At 36.6% G+C, this 13,055-nt stretch overlaps 1 pseudogene; it reads right to left on the bottom strand.

Moving 5' to 3' along the window:
* Positions 1-1,295: 1,295 nt before the first annotated feature.
* LOC122033954 lies at positions 1,296-13,055 on the bottom strand (annotated as a pseudogene).

Below are 13,055 nucleotides of genomic sequence, written 5' to 3' on the forward strand. Positions count from 1 at the left end.
GAAGAAGAAAAAGGAGAGAAAGAAAGCTTTGTTTCTAGCATCCCTTGGAGCATGGTGGTGGTGGGCGAACCTCTTCATCCTAGGAGAAGTTTTGATGGCCGAAACTTGCAAGGAAGAAGAAGGTGCTTAGTGGTTCTCATCTCGGAAGGTCGTTGCCCACACAACGTCTGAGGTTAGAAGAGGAATACGGTAGAAAACCTAGAGGTTTTTGTTTGCAAAAGAAAAGGTATACTAGTATTTAATTTCCGCATCATACTAGTTTTATTTCTTTGTAAAAATACCAAATACAAGAGGCATGCAATTCTAGTATTTCGAATTTGTTTTCGATGTTGTGTTCTTTTATTTTTCTTTTCCTTGTGATTTGATTGTTCCTTTTGGTTGACCTAAAGTTATTTAAGGAAATTAAATATTAGCTTTCCTTAAAAGGCTTTGTCTAGGCGGTGGTGGTTGTTCCCATATCCAAGAAGGTCATGTGCCTCGCCATGCAGTCCTGGAAGCCAATTTTGGAAATTAATATTTAATGGAATTAATAACCTAGGTGATTTGGATTGAACGTGTTAAGTTCCGCAGGAGATTCAAGTCTAAACCTAAAAGAACAAATAAATTAAACTTAGGATCAAACGTGTTAAGTTCCACAGGCGATCCAAGTTTAATTTAAAAGAACACATGGTAGCTAGGAAAAGGTTCAGACCTTTGTACAAAATTTTTGTACAATGGAACCATTAAATTTTTCGAGTAGCAATCAACATTATGGTGGTTTATCTGTGTTGCGGAGCATTCTAAAAGTAGCAAATTGGATGCATCTGCAAGTGCAACCTCATTATTGATAGCTTCCTCTCTTTTTTTGAAACCGTAGTCCTGTAAAATTTTATGAAGTATTTTGATGATTTAAAATTTTTTAAAGGCATCTCCAAATGGAGGCAAAGTTCCAAGAGCAAATGAAAATTCCCAATAGAAAAAAAAAATTATCATATACAGATGATCAATCATCTGTTTGATTGCACACTTCCAATAATAATAATAATCTTCCATTTCACAGATTAAATGAAGACAAGGACTCCCTGTTTATTCCTCAAAAATGTTCTACAATGAATGAAACACCATGTAACGCTTGGGTAACACTGGGACAAAAATCAGGTGACGAAACAAATTAGATTACGATCTGAGTTAAACAACAAAAATAAAACAAGAATGACTCCTGCTAAAAGAAGCTATACAGTGGTACAGATATGCAAATGTGTCGAGATTGAGCACCACTCTATCTTATCTCAGTCTAGAGAACACAAAACCTTCAATTAACTAAGGAATATTAATGGGATCACAACAGGAACAACACAAGCGAGTCTCAAACAGCTCCGCATCGACTGCATCAAAAAGATACATAAAAAACAAAACAAAAAAACTTTCTTAAATACAAACTGTTCGAGGCCATGTATTTCTCAGTAGCTTCCCATAGGAGGCATGCCGAATGGTGGTATTGGAGGCATTCCCATACCCTGCATCGGTGGACCTGGGAAAGGTCCTCCCATGCTTGGTGGTCCTCCCATTCCAGGCATAGGTGGAGCTGGTAAAGCAAGAGGTAGTAACTGAGCGTACATATTCTGGAAAAAAAATGATGGTGTTTATGTTACTTCCGAACGACAAGGGAATTACAAACCAGGAAATGGAAATGAATATTTGATACCTGCTGAGCAACCAAATCTTTGTCTTCCTTTTCTTTAGCTTTTACTTCATTTTGTGCCTCAATCTTATCTTTTACAAGTTCAACAATTTTGCTTGTGTACTCTCGAATAAACTGCAAATATTCAACATTTTCTATACCTATAGCCCAAAAAGACTCCTAAAGCATTGTATGCAAATATGTTAACTGGAATAGGAAAAAAAACAAAATCACCTGTAGGAGGTAGGGGAAAGCAAAGCCAATCATATTGTTCATCCAGGCAAGTTCAAGGGCGACATCAGGACGGATAGAATCATAGCAAATGAAGAGACGTGAAGCAAAACATTCCTTCTTTCCCTGCAACACATTCCAAAATTCATCAGAGATGCATTAGCTAATAGGTATTACTTGCGTGGTCTACTCCTGTTATTGCTGCTTGAAAAGCCATGCATTATATATTCTCTAGAAAACAATCAATAGAAAAAGACCCCAATGCATACAAACACATGCATGCTCCTATTACTTATAGTATCCAATCTTGCCTGTGTATCCAGTACATATTTATCCATGGAATTGTATATGAAAGGCACAGGAGAGGGAATGGTGAAAAGAATGTTAAAATGCTTAATATTAAACTAAATATTACTAGATATTTATTTTGGAATAACTCACAATTTTGATAACTAATTATTTATATATTAGTAAAAAAAAACTTGTGCTTACATTGCTTGATCTTCATATAATTTGATGATACTACATAATACTTGTTCAATGTAACTCAAGTGGCATCAGCTTGGTGAGTTGGCAACAGTGATTCAATAAAACAACTTCACTTGCAATTACAATCAAACGATTAATACTGCAAAAAAAAAACAACAACAACAACTAGCCTAGTAACAAACATACAGAGCTAGATATCCTTGTTTTTCAGTAGCCATATTTTAGAGAAATAAACTCGTCTTCAACCTAACATAAACATTAATTAACATGTGACACATTTCACAAATGTATAATGGAGTTCACATGATCGATCATGAGCTTACCTGTTCAATAAAATAAACAAGCAAATCTTCTGAAAGTTCACGCTCACCAGACTGAGAACACGTCTCCATTGCATCTTTATAAAGGTTGTCCTTCTTGGATAGAGCAATTGACTGCTTCCATCTCCCAGCTTTTTTGTAAATATATGTTGCAACCCTCCTCATCTCAAGAAGCTCATGCTTTTCAATCTAGTAAAATTGAGTCACCAAAATTTAGCAAAAATAGATGTAATTTACCCTCTGTGCAAGGCCTATCTGATCAAAGTTATCATGCAAATCGACTGATTCACGTAATCTATCATAATCTTCCTCCTCAACATAAATTCCATTTAGTGCTTCATTAACAACAGTAACATTATTACTCTGAACCGCAACCATATATGGCTTGATAAGATGCAAGTGGCCCGCCTGAAACATGAGAGTGTTGAATATTCCAAATATTAAGAATAATTATGTGTCTAGCAAAATCACATGAACTTTGCTTATTCTTGTCCCCCAAATTAGAATTAAACGAAATTTAAGTGAATAATAGATATTAATCAGGCAAGTTTCTACCTTTCTCATGATATCTACCACGCGAGTGTGGTCCACTCGAAGTGCAAGGACATGTAGAACATCATTTATAAGGTCGGGATGTTCTTGTAGGTAGAAATGCACAGCCTTGTAATAGAGCTCAACATTTGCAACTTTTACAATCACATCTTTGAACTGCATATGATCCCAAGCATCTGGAGAATGATTCATGATAGTTGTGGCAGCATTGTCAAACTCATCATATTGTATATACAAATAGGTTAGTTCTTTCCAATGTTGCTGCTCGCCGCATGGACGGATGAGCTTGGGAATATTCAAACGGGTTGAGAATAGTTTGAGGTGCTCCATCAGTTTCTCTGGCCTGTATCTAGCATACAGGACTCCTACCTCTGTGAAGATGCCCATATGGGCACACTCTAATCCTAGACCACTTTCCATGAGAGAAATCAACTCATTGAAGCAACCTCTGTTCTGGTAGTAATCACTAACCTCTTCTAAGTCATCCACCTAAAAGAAAAAAATGTCAATAGAAAACACAAATACCTCCACGTAGAAAGTAGGTTCTTATAACTGAACAAATAAAGAAATAATTCATAGAAAAATTTTCAATAAATTACAGAAAGACTACCTGGATAATTATATTCAGGCCGCATATTTGTGCCAAGCGGAACTCCTCAGCATCAACACAAGCAAAACAAACTTCCTTCCATGTCTTTGAGCTATTTGCCTTTCTAGCTGCATCAACAGCACCCTGAAACTGCTTCAGCTTCACAAGAGTGCTAGCCAACTTAGCCCAGTTGGAGATGAAGGCAAATATGATCTTAGCAGCTTCATAAAGTGCATCATCAAACAGACGATCTCCAACATTTTGTAAATTAGCAACATTTGGCATAAGAATGAATTCCTCAATTTCGCCAAGCCTATCAATCTTAGCATATGCAAATATCAGTTCACCATCCACTTTTGGTTCTCTTACTTTTACCCTCACCATCAACAAGAACTTCACCAAGTCATGGTAAACATTAGCATATTCAGCAGCTTGAATAACATCATGGAACTGGGTTTCATCATCTGCACGAATGAATGATTCAATTGCATCACTTACTAAGCCTTCCCTCAATTGAGCCTTTGCAACCTGGCTCCATACAGCGTCTTCTTCAACACGGAAAGCAAATTCTACAGCCCGCTCTATGCTTTGGATGTTGTCCAAGAGCACATTGACTGCCTGCACATTTAAGTTAAATTTCTTGAAGATGGTAAATGCTTCCTCATAAAGTTGTGCCTCGACTGCCACCTCGCCAACTGCTGGACCATCAAAATTGTCTAATCTATTAATATAATCCATGACTCTTGGTGGATCAGCTTTAATAGCCGTTAAAATAAGAAGATTTTGTAGATTGAAGTTCCCACTGAAGGCAGAATTCTGCAGTACAATCTTCTCAAGTAGTTCAATGAGTTCATGCGGAAGGTCAGCGGTCATGAATGCTTTAACAGCAGCAGAGACTTGTTCAGGGTTCTTGCTCTCAGGCAATGCAGTAGAAACAACTTGATCGATAAGTTGTCTTCTGTATTCATTTTCGGGTTGAAGAACTTTCTCCCAGAGATCTGAATCCATCCTTTCAACCACATATCTGTTGTGCAGCAGATAACAAATCATTTAAATTAATACAAATTTAAGTAGAAAGTATCAACAAATCTTGAATTAAACAAAATGCAAGACATACCGAGCTTGAAGTTTGAACAAAGAGCTTTTGTTAGTAACATTTATGAGTTCATCATCACATTGGCCTCATCGATAAGCAACAACCGCAAGAGTAGGATCTCTTTTCTCACAATATTTACCAACAACACGTGAATCATAGTATGGGTTAGTTGTCAGAAAATGCTCTGGATTGTTATTGCTGTCTATGATAATCTTTCCAAGAGCATTATGGACATGCACATCCTGGCTCCCTTCGCCAACCAAATGTTCCAGAAATTGTGTGAGCAACCGAAGACGATTCCTATTTTAGAGAAATTGGATATGGAAAAAATTACTACTATGAGGAGATTGTTTCAGAGGAAATACTGAGGTGCAAATGTAGTGTCTGTACCTCTTTTCACATTCAGCAACAAGAGGTTCTACTGGCAAGAGAGAACGGACAGAAAGAATCAGACCCTTGATAAAATCTTCAGGACATTCATCATCTAGAAGTTGCCCAACAACTAAAGGTGCATTTCCTGGATTTACCTAAAAAATAATGACACCAAAACATCCAACAGGTTGTATTAAAGTATTTATAACTTCAGAATATAACATGGTTGATTCATAAGTAGGTGTAAATTGACTAGTACATTAGATAAAACAAGTATCCAATTAAAAGAAAAAGGAAAACTCACTTTTTGGACATAACCTTCTATATATCGAAGCATATTGTTGGTGTATAGATAGTGAGTCAAATCAGGAACAAAGCCAAAACGGTCACAGACATTAATCAAGGGTCTTGCATCTGGAAGTTTGACTTCCATCAGGAAATTTTTTGTTTTCTCAGGATCATAAAAGTTGGATTCCCTTGTTACTCGTTCAACTTCCTTCAACTGTCCAGTCTTTGCTGCAGCCTCAATATACTTGAAGTGTATATCAGGATCTTCACTGTTTTATTCCAGTATAAAAATAATAAGATGAGCACCTTCTAATGTTAGCAAAGAACACACACGCTAAAATTAGTTTGAACATGCACCTGGAGCTCAAGTAAAATCCCAAGAAGAAGTAAAGACCTTCATAAGATTTAAATTGCTCAAATAGTTTTATGCAGGCATCTACACCTAATTGCTCAGAATATTCTTTGGCAGTCTGCATAAGAGCAAACTTTTATGAACTGAGAAAAGAAACATTGACAAAATTAGGATAAGAGAAGATAAACCAAGACCTGCACAATTATCTGAAGGTTTCCTCTCAGATTGACTAATAAAAGGTCTTTCATGCACTCCAGAGCCCACTCTCTGGAGAGTGTACCAAAAAACTCAACAAGTGCCTGAATTGAAGTACTTGATTATGGATTAATATCTAACATATTACCAAAATCTATAGTTGGCAGAGAAATCAAATTTACCTGTGGCTCAATGGCATGGGTATTCACAATAACACGTTTTATATCAGGCAATTCTGAGTAATGCTGCAGAATAAACATTAATTGTTTAATAATTGCAATGCAAAGAAATTGCATAGGAATAACTTCGGCAGAGTATTATACCTGAAGGGCTCGCACATACAAGCCAGCTTGTTCACAAAGCTGAGCAATTCGAGGCCTATCATAATGGCTGAACATTCCATTGGCTAATATAGCATCTGCAACATTTGGATATGTCACCAAATTGATCTCCAAAACCTGCATCAGAATACAATGAGGCCAGAGAAGGACAGAAAATCACAGCAGATAAAGATTGATAACAAACTTTATAGTAGAAGGATAAAATGATAAATCATACCTTTGTTTGAAGAAATGCATGCTCCGGTAGATTTGGCTTCAACACATCTAGCAGGAATGCTGTTGCCTCTCGAATCAAATTTCTCTGAAAAGCAAAAAAAAAAAATTATAGAGATCATAACAATTAGAATACAACTTCACAAAAAGATGAAAAATCAAGGAAGCTAAACTATACAATTGCAGATTGTGCACTTTTGCTATTAAATAATAATAATAATAATAATAATAAGCTTGTGCATTTATCATCATCTCCGGTGAACACCAAGCTTAGAGGGAAGTATATGAACCTGGAGAAAGAGATCAGTTATTGTATTATAATCGACTGGGCAGCCTCCCTCCATTTGTGACATCATAAGAGCAAAATTGACTGCTCCCTGCAAATTTATGTGCATATGAATTTGAATGGACAAATTTTGCAATAGAAATTTGTCGAACAAATTGAATGCAAAAAAAAAAAAAAGACAGTGAAAGAACGAATCATAGTGCAAGCAGTGAGAAGCTTAAAAACACATCATGGTGAATAATTCAAAGTATTTTTATAACATACTACATTAAATTCACCATAAGCCCGATAATGAAAAAAAAAAATACCCGAGGATCAGTCCTTAGAATTGTCTGGAGAAGGAAAAGATAATCAGGTGTATAGCCCACCTGCAATCAAGAACAGGCCAATGATTAGTTGACTAGCATTTTTGATAAAAATCTTGCTATAGATATAATCATTCTTCAAAGTAAATCTGCATATACAAATGGCCTAGAGTAATGGATCTTGTACATGCCAAACAAGTGTGTAACTCCTAAAAAAAAGTACCTCTTTGAGTAAATAAGTATCTTGTCAAACTCCCTCCGCTCAGCAAAAGCGGCAACAACTTTAGGAGTCGCCCTTGCTTTAATGTAGATCTTCAGTGCAAGATCATTGTCCACTGTCTAAAGAAATATCACTAATAGCTGGTCAACTCAATCTCTTGTGTGTGATGACTAGTAAATTCTACATGACAATGGCGCATAATGAAATACAGCAACATTAGGAGGCCTCTGTGTTTGCTACTTTGAGATTTTAGCTCGCTAACCTTTACAAGATCCCCAAGTTCTTCACTGCACTCAAGTTTGTCTTCAGCCAACCAATTTTCCAATAAATTTTTTTTGTTCTGGTTCACAACAAGCCGGGATAACTCAAAAGACTCAAAAGCATTTAGTTTCCCTCTTGTTAATAGTGTTCCAAAGTATTGCAACAGCGGTGGTGTTTGGCCAGCTTGGACAGGAACACTCTAAAGAGAATAAATAGAAACAAACAGAACTTAATAATGCTGAATGTTTACAAACAAAAATAAATAAGTAAATTGCAATAAAAACAAATAGACTTCCAACTTATTTCTACAGAATACAAGCTTTGAAAAATAGAAATTTATACAAAAGGACAAAAATTGAAAATATTACTTGAAACTTTGCTACAGTTGGTGGAGTTCGAAGAAGGGCTTGTGGAGATTCTGCAGCAAGTTCAGCAGCCTCTTTGTATTTTGTCTGGGAGAATAGTTCTTGGAACCTTTGTACAACCTGAAGACAGGAGAGAATATTTGTTAACATTACTGTAACCACTTTTCTTCAGGTTAACCAGCAGTACAGTTGACTTAAAGCAAGCAATAGGAGTTACTGGTTTGAGCATTTGGTAGGATTATAGATGCAGTAACATAAAATCTCATGCCTTGTACTCTGTAAACACAAAGGATGAATTAGTTTGTCACAATATTTCACTAAGTGAATACGCGAAGCAGAAGAACCTAAATGTTTTTTGCTATTGGTGTCTATCCATGACAGACACTAGAGTAAGGATGCAAATGTTCTTCCTATATAACAAAACTTGTATAGTAAATTATCCTTGAAAGCAGAAGCTGCTTGAAGGATGTTATATTGCTGTTCATTTATGTGGTGGCCTGTCCAAAAGCAAGTATTAATCGGTTCAGCAAGTATCACACTCTACTCAAAGGTAGTTGTCATCGGTCATTTTATCATCATACACCTTAACAGAACGATGATGAAGAACAAAAATATTGGCATTTAGCTGAGACTGCATGAACACTACAGCTCCACATTAAAGGGTATTAGGGGAAGTAAATAAAGAATTTACCAAATTCTCTGCTCCTGGAAGGTTTCCACGTTTTGCAAGGTTAACAGCGAGCTCCAAATTGTTTAGCTATGAAAAAGAAATTTTAAATTTGAAACCAAGGTAGCATAAATATTCAAAAAGAAAATGCCAGTGCAATAGCATACTTGGTTACTGACAAATGGCACAATAGTTGCTTCATTGACAGTAGCCAGTAGAACTTGTCCCCTTCGATTTACTGCATAAAAACCTCCAACATTTGAGGCCTCTGCTGCAAGAAATATAGGATCTGGACTGATGCGATTTCTGTAAACTGCTGTTGCTGTTTCCAGATCATATACAAATAGCAGGCGGAGCTTTGTGATAGCATATATCAAACTGTACTTTTGGGATATCTGCCCAAAGGAAACACCTAATTGGGTCAGAATGTAAGTAGCACTTATATATGGCTATGAATATTAAGTGATAAATCTTCTTGAATACCTGCATTGCCACTGGAAAATCATCTGCAAAATCTGGAGGAAAGAACAGATCTGTTTGCTTCTTTGTGAATCCTGGCTTTCCTGATAAAAGATATCTTTTTATTTCAGAATGAGAAAAGCAGATTAATAGAAGATTGACCAAAATGCTATGATCTCTCATGCACTCTAAAAAGGGAGAAAAATATTATTCTTGCAATTTTATTCATGCATATTTTCAATAAATATAATTGTTCCAATTGCCAAATGTTGGAGAACTTAATATATAAGATCCTGTCAAAATGGGACTCTTGTACCCACACTTGACGTCATGATAAGATAAGACAGATTTCTCGAATTAACTTTTTCTATTTCTAGTGAATATAGTGCCAATAGAGAGAGAATAGAGACCTGGTTGAGCACCTAATTCAATGACATGCAATTTTGAAGTGATCTGTCCAGCATTCACACTGTCTTTGATGCAAAACAAATAAGAATTGAAGGTTTATCATTCCCAGCCAGCTGTGAAATATATGGTCGAAGTAAATAATGGGAGGGGAAAGATGCAACTCCTGCATGGGTTAGTAATTTAGTATAAAGAAATAAAGCACAAATATCTTACCTTAAATGATGCAAACGATGCAGCATGAGCTTCAAATGCCTGGCTCCGCTGCTGGTCAACAGAAAAGAGCTGCATATTTCCCTTGACCAGTTGTGGCCTCTGCAAGGAGAATTCAGTTACACAACAAGCAGTAGACAATCAAGACTATCATCATTCAACAAGAAGCTGTGGCCCATAAAGAAAAAGGTAGAAGATGGAAGAGATAGCATTGAGAACAGAAATATATGATCAACAACCCAGCAATGACACAGATGACAGAACTACTATGGTTATTCCAATCTTGGACAAATAATAACAAGGAACAAAAGTTATCCATAACCACCTCACAAGAGCATAATTTACTTTAATATATATCAGCAACCCAGCAATGACATAGAACTACTCTGCTTATTCAAATCCTGGACAACTAATAACAAGTAACACAAGTTTCCAGGACCACCTCACAAGACTTGCATATACCATTTTCTAGAGAGAAAAACCTGAAAGATAGGTTTAGGAGCCTGAATATGAGTTTCACAAAATTCTAATACTTTCTGCAAACAAACATCAAAATAAATGCAATCATATATTGTTTCTTCGTTATACTACAATCGAACAGCAATCCTTCTAATATTAGTTGATACTCTGCTATTCAGGATTGCACATAACTATCAACAATTTCCAAGTTTGGGCTCTTACCATTTTTACTAGTGAATGAGTTTAAACTTCCATAGTTGGCAGTATATCTAGAATAGGATTTCTATCTAATTGCCATCCTGGTCACTGTCTAGATGGCAAAAGGATTTGACTATGAAGCAAGAATGATTAACTACAAAGGTTGCTTATATTTAGCATTGGTTGTCATTTCTTGCTAATATGAAATGGTTTGAGAGTGTCCAATCAACTGTGTGTACTTTCTAAGCCAAATATACACAAGCATACACTTGATGTTCCTAGTTGACTACCACCAAGCTCCTCAAATTTTGATATTCACAACATAACAGATATGGCTTTACCTCTGGAGTACCTGGTGCAATTCCAATAAGCACAAGCCATTTCTCAGAGGGGTCACATCTATAGTTGATGATCTGGTTATTTGTCAAATTAGAAGCTCGATCAAACATCTTGATAGGCTCTGCTTCACCTGCATTAGAATGGGGATGAAGTATACATTTTCCAACTATACATTCACTACTAGCATGTTCTTCAATAGATACAAATACAATTACAAGTCGTTCTTCAACCATGTATTACCTTCTATTGGCCAATGATAAACTGAAGTTTGTGTAACTATACCCAATATCTTTGGGGTGATCCATTTCCAAAAGACAACCTGTCAAGTCATGCAACATAACTAAGAAATAAGAAGAAATAACAAGACTATATTTTGAATAAAAGCTGCACTGAAAAGACTAATACTTACTGAATTAACATCATTACCTGTTCAGGCATCTGATGAGATTTGATTTTAGTCTTTGCTTCAATATTGAATACCTGCAAATGATCTGGAGTAGTTCCTGGTATTTGGGCTGCAAAATTTGGATTACGAGTTCCATCAACACCAAAACAGAATGGAGTTAAATGTACAGAAAAGGAATTCAATCTTAATTGTCAGGGAAATGGAGAATCCAAAATGAAGATATATGCAAATCTTTTCCTCATTACTTTTTTTTAATAAACATGCTTTGTTATTCTGTTACTCCCTGCAAACTCAGATATATTGTCATCATAATGCTAAAACAAAGTAGAAAAGTAAAAGAATTTGATGATGACTTATATGTTTACTTCCATGAAAAATAAAATTCAATGGCATAAGAGCAAAGAGCATACAGGTTTTGTTGCACTGTATTAGTTGACTACTACAAGTTATCCTAGTGACATCAAGACCAACAGCTTCCAGCTGCATCTCCTGATCAATAACCAACTCCTATTTCTAGATGGTCTTAAGTTGGCCTTAAGTTGGCAAAGTACAACTTACCACGTTTCTTTAAATAGCATCATCTCATTCATATAAACAGGAAAAAAGTATCCACTAGACAAAGCAACTGGACACTTAATGTGGGTGGAAACTCCCACTTGTCACCATTGGATGGCCACATATGTGCGAGGAAGAGTACAATAGGTTCAAACAATAAACAATCAAGGGAGTAGAATTGATCCATCCAGAGAGTGGGATGTATTTCCTAACCAAGGTTCTAGCTAAAGAATTATAGCTGGTAGACTTCTATAATCTAATATAATTACACAACATTGAAACTTTACAGAATTTACATAGAAGTTGTATGCAATTTTAGTTCATATTTGTTAATTACCTGGTGCACATAAAAAAGGCAAACTGTTTAATGCAAGAGGCAAATTAAAAACCTGGCTAAATTGTGGGAGATAGTATATAGCTTCCGTTAGAAAGCAAAGGGATCATCTTGATTGGCTTAAAAGTATGTTGGAAGTACTATGTTGCATTGAAAATAAAAAATTAATCAATTAATTAAATAACAGCCGGAAATTACAATTTGATTACTAATCCATGTTTTGAGCAATATAGGGACCTTTAAGAGCAAGAATCCTGCTGTCGGGATTCATCAAAGCAGAGTCTGCAGTAATTGGCCTCCTCAGCGGCTGCATCGGCATATTCATGTCGACAATGACCACACTGTTCTGCGGAGAGGTCTCCCTAACACATATGTACTTGTCCGATTCCATGGTAACATGTGTAAACGTGATGAACTGAGGATTGATCCCGATGCTCGGAAGCTGCAAATCACATCGAGAACCATCAGAATCCACTTAGATGATATTTTCCCGCATTGGAGAACATAACAATAGTCCCCCCGGGTCATTTGCCATATATCAAGAACTACTTAATCAAGTGAGAACAAGCGCTTCCAAGTTGGATCAGGATACAAGGGAAGTGAGAACAAGTGAAAACCGTCAAAGCTTCCCGCATAACGATCGGGGCGTTGGCCGCAGCCATTGGGCCTGGATCTGGCCTCTGCTAGGGCTCCTGCAGCCGGAGAAAGACGAGAAGGGAACCGAAGGCCCCTCTTCAGATCGGAAGGTGCGGAACCCTTCCGGCGATTCCACGTAGTGGAACGACGAGAGGACTAGTGGAGATCTGACCAGCCGATGGATCTAATCGCCAACTATCTATATATAGAAGCATCGTATCGCAAGACGCGAGCGAAAAAATAAAGAAT

This window comes from Zingiber officinale, chromosome 1A (genome assembly GCF_018446385.1).
Source record: "Zingiber officinale cultivar Zhangliang chromosome 1A, Zo_v1.1, whole genome shotgun sequence".
Taxonomy (NCBI): domain Eukaryota; kingdom Viridiplantae; phylum Streptophyta; class Magnoliopsida; order Zingiberales; family Zingiberaceae; genus Zingiber; species Zingiber officinale.